General features: G+C 41.4%; 1 long non-coding RNA gene across 1 annotated transcript; it reads right to left on the bottom strand.

Moving 5' to 3' along the window:
* Positions 1-285: 285 nt before the first annotated feature.
* Positions 286-8,152, bottom strand: LOC138683458 (uncharacterized). The gene is made up of 3 exons (XR_011322983.1): positions 8,128-8,152; positions 7,920-8,020; positions 286-384 (listed from the first exon to the last, which is right to left on the bottom strand). It is a non-coding gene; the product is annotated as an uncharacterized lncRNA (long non-coding RNA).
* Between the last annotated feature and the right edge of the window lie 213 nt (positions 8,153-8,365).

Here is an 8,365-nt window from a genome sequence, read left to right as displayed (position 1 = left end):
CCTGTCAGAGACTGGTACTTGGGAGTGATGAGCAAGAAGGAACCATGAACAATCACAAAACTTAATTAAATGTTTGATAAATTTACGATCTTGTCGAGAAGGCTCAAGTAGAGGCCTTGCTTGAATAGATAGGGCCAGAAAAGATAAGAACTCCTGCCTTTGTTCTCGTCCTTGTAGATAATTTAGCTTAAACTAACCATATGGTTTTTACACCACTACTGAGAACTTAGATAATAAGAACACTAACGAGCAGTGATGTATTGAAACATGTAAAAGACCATACTGCGCAGAATCACCTGAGAAGGGTCAAATAGCGGACAAGTGAGGAAGACTATGGAAGACCACCGGAGGACTCCTGAAGACCACCAGAGACCTTCAATGCGCCTGCATAAAGGACATTTGCATATGCTAATAGTTTCCCGGAAAACTAATGAATATGTATAACATTTCTCGGAAATCTAGTGAATATGTATATAGAACATGTATTTAACCTGCACAATTAGACCTGACGGTGTGCACGATAGGTGGAGCGATCCCCCGTGCATCCAGTGCTGCCAATAAAGAATACCTACTTAATAGTTAATCAAACTATTGAGTCAATTTCTCTGAATCAATCTGGCGACCCAGATGGGACCTGCTCTGCTCGGCTGCAGGACCCGCTGAGAACAGGACTCCCTAGGGTACCCCCGGGATTTCCCGGAGGGACTCCTCGCCTCAATCGGATCACTGCGGGAGCAGACAAGGACACCATCTAAAGGAGTAAAGGTATTCTTTAATCTTTTATTTTTGGGACCGGTCATTTGTAAAGCTATCCATAAGTCATAAGACAAAAGTAAACTTATGCAGGATGGTGTATACCAGGTAGCTAGCACCCTTGGTATACATTTGGTGTGGTATATGTTTGGGTGCTTTTGTTTCGGTACACTCTGTATGCTTTTATACACTTTGTGTGCTTTAGGTTTGGTACCCACTCATGTGCTTTTGTTTATGTTTTGAATTTGATTTTGACGTTTTTGGTTACTGAATGAGGTAAACGGCTACTGGGACTGAATTACGGATATCGTTTGCGGATTTTGGTCTAAACAACATAAGACAATTAAAACTGTGGATTGAATGTTTGAGTAAATGAGACGCAGCTCAGCTGCGGAGCGTGTGGAGTTCTGATCCGCAGTCTTGTAACTCTGCAAGGGGTACGGCCGGAGACGAACGAAGTGTGACGCACTGGTGATGTGGAACTTGAATTTATATGTTAGCATTGTAATTGTAAGTTTGAGTTTGATTATCTTAATCATTTTGTGGTGTTGGTGTAAGAAAGTCCCTGTATGGTGCATCGTATAAATGTGGGTAATTGAGTGGTGTCTTTTACATCCAGGAAACGAGTGTATGCCCTCATATGTCTTGGAATGCATGTGGTGCAAACAGAGGTTGCAAATAGATTGTGGAGGGGATATTGAATGCTCTGAGTGTCGGGTTTGGACTCCCTGGGACAAGAGGGAACGGGCTACATATACAGTTGAGATTATTTGTGGTTGGAAAGGTAAAAATATAAACGAGTAATATGGGAGGTAAACAAAGTGGTGGAATATTGAAAAAGAGCCCCTTAGGCTGTATTTTGGATCACTGGAAGGAGATAGGGGAACCGCCAGGTGGAAGTGTGGATAAGAAAACTTTAATAAAATATTGCAATCAGTGGTGGCCTTTATATAAGTTAGATGATGATGAAAAATGGCCCTTTAATGGGACGTTGAATTATAGCACTTTGTTACAATTGATGTTGTTTTTGAGACGAGAAGGAAAATGGGATGAGGTGATGTACGCAGATATGTTTTTCACTTTAAGAAATCATTCAGAGTGGCAGAAAGAATGTGGCATTAATTTGGCCCCACAAGATCCTCTTGTGTTAGCAATGGAAAAGGAGCAGAAAAGGACTACAGGGAAGATGAAGAGATGTTGTTCGGCATGTAGTATAGGACAAAGATGTGTAAAATTAAAGGAAACTGAGGAAAGAATAGAAGATTTTGTTTTTTCACCACCCGTACTACCTCCAACACCCGTAGAAGGTAATTTTACTGATGATACAGGTGCGAAAGAGCCTGATGAAGGTACGAGCACGAAAGATTTAGGTTTTACTCCTATTACAGCTCGCACCCGGAGTAAGGTCGGTCCAATAATCCAGGCTCCCTTAAGACAGGCAATAGGAGCTACTGGTCCTACGAGGATTAAAGTGCCATTTACGATGAATGATTTAGATTCATGGAGGGAAATGGTAAAAGGATATCGGGATGATCCTGAGGGAGTTGCTAAAAGATTTGAGTTAATTGTTAAAAATCAAGATCCAGATTGGAAGGACATCGATTTGATGTTAGATGCCTTAACCGAAACTGAAAAGCAATTAATAATAAAGAATGCTTGGACTCAGCTCCAAATTCAAATAACTGCTGGGGTTTTACCTGGTACGGTAGATAATCACGTACCGAGAACAGACCCCAATTGGGACCCTAATGATGACCATGATTACCGATTGTTGAAAAAATATCAAGAATGGATAAAAATTGGTATTGAAAATGCGATACCAAAAGCAGTTAACTGGTCAAGTCTGTATGCAGTGAAACAAGGTCAGACTGAAACTCCCACAGAGTTTCTTGATCGGTTAAGAGCAGCTATGCGGAAATTTACTACCTTAGATCCCTTATCTGAAGTGGGAAAACAACAGTTAGTCTTTTTGTTTTTAGGACAATCTTCAGAAGACATAAGGCGAAAGCTTCAGAAACTGAAAGAGCCTGAGATAAGGGACTTAGAAAAATTGATAGAGGAAGCTTGGAGAAGGTATCGGAACAGAGAAGGGGATGAGAGACGAAAAATGGAAAAGCTATTGCTGCAGCTACCGTAGCTGCACTGGGAAAGCAGGACAACTCCCTTCGTGGGAGAGGTCGGGGAACTGGAAGGAGGGGAGGCTCACGCCAGCTCCTAAGATCGGACCAACGTGCTTATTGTAAAGAAATAGGCCATTGGAAAGGACAATGTCCTAAGCTAAGTGGAGCACAAGCTGTCGTAGCTAATGTTACCTCTGGTCAATGAGGGGGACCGGGGGAATCCACCCTAGCGGATCCACTGGTTAAAGTTAAGCTAGGGAAAATAGAACAAGAGGTGGATTTTCTTGTAGATACGGGAGCGTCCTATTCAGTGTTAAATCAAAGGTTGATACCGGAGGATGAAGAGTTTGTGACTGTAGTGGGAGCTACTGGCCAGCAGAAAAAGGCTTATTTCCTAAAACCACTTAAATATAAATTGGGTAAACAAATAGGAATACATAAATTTCTGTATTTGCCCGGATCTCCAAAATCCTTGTTAGGCCGTGATTTGCTAGAACAATTGGAAGCAGAAATTGTTTTTGAAAAAGGAAAAATGGAATTAAAAATCAAGGAAGACCAGCTAATTAACATTTTAAGCTTGGCATTAATACAAGCTGAACCAAAATTTGAAGTACCTCCAGAAATTGTTGATCAAGTATATCCTGAAGTCTGGGCCTCTGAGGTTCCAGGAAAAGCTAAAAATGCAGCCCCTATAGTAATTAAGCTGAGACCAGGAGAAGAACCTGTCAAAGTTAAGCAATATCCCCTGAAATTAGATGATAGGAAGGGGATCAAGGAAATAATTGACAAGTTTCTACAATATGGAATATTGATTGAGTGTGAATCAGAATATAATACACCTATACTACCAATTAAAAAGGCAGACGGGAAAAGCTATAGGTTAGTCCAAGATCTGAGAGCCATAAATAAGATTACTGAGGATATACATCCAGTAGTCGCGAATCCATATACTCTGTTAACAAAACTAAAAGATAACCAAGTTTGGTTTACTGTGCTGGATTTGAAGGATGCCTTCTTCTGCCTGACCTTAGCCACAGAGAGTCAGAATTTGTTTGCTTTTGAATGGGAAAATCCTGAGTCCGGGAGAAGAACTCAGCTAACATGGACAGTATTACCTCAAGGCTTTAAGAATAGCCCCACTATCTTTGGAAATCAATTGGCGAAAGAGCTTGAAACTTGGGTACCCCCAGACAATGAAGGAATCTTGTTACAATATGTGGATGATCTCTTAATAGCTACTGAAACCAGGGAAAGCTGTATTCGATGGACTGTGAATCTTCTTAATTTTTTGGGTTTAAGTGGATATCGAGTCTCTCAACAGAAAGCCCAGCTGGTTCGACAGCATGTGACCTACCTGGGACTTGAAATCTCGGGAGGACAACGGGAGCTCGGGACTGAGCGGAAAGAAGCCATTTGCCGAACCCCGGAGCCCCAAACAGTAAAAGAGCTGCGGACCTTTCTGGGAATGACAGGTTGGTGTCGCCTTTGGATATATAATTATGGATTATTGGTAAAGCCATTATATGAATTGATAAAGGGAGACCAGTCAAAAGTAATTTGGACTGGAGAAACACAAAATGCATTTAAGCAGCTCAAACGAGAACTAATGAGAGCTCCTGCTCTAGGACTGCCGGATGTTTCAAAACCGTTTTGGCTGTTTTCTCATGAGAGACAAGGAATAGCTTTGGGAGTACTAGCACAAAGACTTGGTCCCTATAAACGAGCAGTAGCTTATTTCTCCAAACAACTGGACGAGGTGAGCAAAGGATGGCCTGGTTGCCTTCGAGCTGTTGCAGCAGTTGTTATCAATATTCAAGAAGCCCGAAAGTTTACCATGGGACAGAAAATAACAGTGCTAGTCTCCCATACGGTTTCAGCAGTTTTGGAACAGAAAGGAAGCCATTGGCTTTCGCCCCAGAGATTCTTAAAGTACCAAGCAGTGTTAGTAGAACAAGATGATGTGGAAATTGTAGTTACTAACATTGTCAATCCAGCCTCTTTTCTTAGTGGAACTTTGGATGAACCAGTGACACATGACTGCATAGAAACAGTAGAAGCTATATATTCCAGTCGACCAGACCTCAAAGAAGAACCTCTGGAGGATGCTGAAAACTCCTGGTATACCGACGGGAGTAGTTTTATAAAACAGGGACAACGTAAAGCAGGATACGCAATCACAACCACCCAACAGGTAATCGAATCTAAGTCATTGCCTTCTGGAACTTCAGCGCAAAAGGCGGAAATAATTGCCCTTACCAGAGCATTGGAATTGGCAAAAGGGAAAAAGATAAACATTTGGACAGATTCTAAATATGCATTTGGAGTAGTTCACGCTCACGGTGCAATTTGGAAGGAACGAGGATTGCTAACTGCTCAAGGAAAGCAAATAAAACATGCAGAAGAAATCTTGAAACTATTAGAAGCCGTGAAGCAACCAGAAAAGGTAGCTATCATGCATTGTCGAGGACACCAAAAAGGAAACACGGATTCAGAAATTGGAAATCGACTAGCAGATTATGAGGCTAGGCGGGTGGCAGAAGAAGTGGAAGCAGAAACATTATCCTTAATACCAGACGGTAAAATCCAAACTGTAAGTACAAATCAGAAACCAAATTATTCAAAGGAAGACCTAAAATTAATTGAAGATCTGGATGGTAAAGTAGAGTCAGATGGATGGGTTCATTTAGCAGATAATCGTATAGTAATACCATCCAATTTAATATGGACAACAGTTTTAACTGAACATAATAAGACACATTGGGGAGCAGATGCCCTGTACAAAAACTTAAATCAGAAATTAATAGGACGCAATCTGTATACAATGGTGAAACAAATATCTCAACAGTGTGAAATTTGTTTACGTAATAACCCTAATGTGGCAAATAAAGTAAAGTTGGGGATAACTGGCAAAGGAAATTATCCAGGACAACAGTGGCAAATTGATTTTTCGGAGCTCCCAAGAAAAGGGGGGTACCGATACCTGTTAGTCATGACTGACTGTCGTGGTTTAACCCCAGCCAGCAACTAAGCACCACGCAGCCGCTCGCTCACTCACTCCCCCCCCACCCAGTGGGATGGGGGAGAAAATCAGGAAAAGAAGTAAAACTCCTGGGTTGAGATAAGAACGATTTAATAGAACAGAAAAGAAGAGACTAATAATTATAATGATAACACTAATAAAATGACAACAGTAGTAATAAAAGGATTGAAATGTACAAATGATGCACAGGGCAATTGCTCACCACCCGCCGACTGACACCCAGCCAGTCCCCGAGCGGCGAATCCCTGCCCCCCCCCACTTCCCAGTTCCTAAACTAGATGGGACGTCCCATGGTATGGAATACACTGTTGGCCAGTTTGGGTCAGGTGCCCTGGCTGGGCATGAGAAGCTGAAAAATCCTTGACTCTAGTCTAAACACTACTGAGCAACAACTGAAAACATCAGTGTTATCAACATTCTTCACATACTGAACTCAAAACATAGCACTGTACCAGCTACTAGGAAGACAGCTAACTACATCCCAGCTGAAACCAGGACACTGACACATTTTCAGGCTGGCCAGAGGCTTACCCCTGCCGAACAAACAAAGCAAGAGAAGTAACTAGGATATTGTTGAATGAAATCATTCCTCGTTTCGGAATTCCAGCAACAATATCTTCCGATCGAGGTTCTCATTTTTGTGCCAAAGTAGTACAGCAGGTGAGCAAAACTTTGAAGATAGACTGGCAGTTACATACCCCATATAGACCTCAGGCAAGTGGGCAAGTTGAAAAGATGAATCATTTAATTAAGCAACAAATAGCAAAAATTGGTCAAGAGACTAATCTAACTTGGCCCCAATCTCTTCCCCTGGCATTGCTTAGAATGAGAGTGAAACCAAAAACAAAGGAAAATTTAAGTCCCTTTGAAATATTGTATGGGAGACCATATCAATTTCAATTTACAGGAGAAGATTTAACGCAACTGGGTGCAGGGTATTTGTGTGACTACATGGTATCCCTCCAGAAGCAGTTGGAAAATATAAATCAACAAGTTTTAGGAACCAGGGCTAGAGGGTTAGATCAACCAATCCATCCCTTTAAACCGAGTGATTATGTATATGTAAAGGTTTTTTCAGGACAACCTCTGGAGGAGAAATGGGACGGACCCTATCAAGTGTTGCTGACGACCTTCACTCCTATTAAGATCAAGGAACAGCCAGCCTGGATCCACTATTCAAGAGTAAAGAGAGCACCTGAGAGGCCATGGACGGTCATCCCTACAGGACCCACAGGTCTGCGGTTCTCCAGATCATGATGATCAAAGTGGAAGAATCTCCACCGACTTAGAAGAAATTTGGAAACAGACCAAAATACTACATGAAATAAGAAATGATGACCTCTCATGGGGATTTAGAGAATTGTGGGACAAACTAACATCCTGGCTGCCAAATTTCGGGTGGCTAAAGCAAATTTTTATTGTGGTTGTAATTTTAATGACTTTAGGAATGATGGTCTGCATTATGCTTAAGTGTTTTGTGTGGTGTTGTCAGGGCACAGTAGAAAATTACGAAAGTTGGAAACGAAATAAAATCAGACATCAAGTAGAAACTGGAAAATATTTTACATGGTCTCTCGGGAGTAGTGGAATCCTATAGTTGCAAAAGAATTTGCAAAGGTTTAAAGAAAAGGGGGGATTGATATAGAGAACGAACTGCTAATTGCTTAATGATTGTCTCTCTGTAACTTTACATACCAAAGACTAGTGCTCGTCAAGGATTAAGCCTGTCAGAGACTGGTACTTGGGAGTGATGAGCAAGAAGGAACCATGAACAATCACAAAACTTAATTAAATGTTTGATAAATTTACGATCTTGTCGAGAAGGCTCAAGTAGAGGCCTTGCTTGAATAGATAGGGCCAGAAAAGATAAGAACTCCTGCCTTTGTTCTCGTCCTTGTAGATAATTTAGCTTAAACTAACCATATGGTTTTTACACCACTACTGAGAACTTAGATAATAAGAACACTAACGAGCAGTGATGTATTAAAACATGTAAAAGACCATACTGCGCAGAATCACCTGAGAAGGGTCAAATAGCGGACAAGTGAGGAAGACTATGGAAGACCACCGGAGGACTCCTGAAGACCACCAGAGACCTTCAATGCGCCTGCATAAAGGACATTTGCATATGCTAATAGTTTCCCGGAAAACTAATGAATATGTATAACATTTCTCGGAAATCTAGTGAATATATATATAGAACATGTATTTAACCTGCACAATTAGACCTGACGGTGTGCACGATAGGTGGAGCGATCCCCCGTGCATCCAGCGCTGCCAATAAAGAATACCTACTTAATAGTTAATCAAACTATTGAGTCAATTTCTCTGAATCACACCAAAGGGAGCAGATGCAGGTTTTCAGCATACAGTGAGCACAGGCATTTTCCTAGGATGGCCACAGAAGACAGGAAAAAGAAAGATATATAGTTGTCCTGGTTTCAGCTGGGAT

Source organism: Haliaeetus albicilla, chromosome W, assembly GCF_947461875.1.
Source record: "Haliaeetus albicilla chromosome W, bHalAlb1.1, whole genome shotgun sequence".
NCBI lineage: Eukaryota > Metazoa > Chordata > Aves > Accipitriformes > Accipitridae > Haliaeetus > Haliaeetus albicilla.
This window is presented reverse-complemented; position numbering and strand designations above follow the sequence as displayed.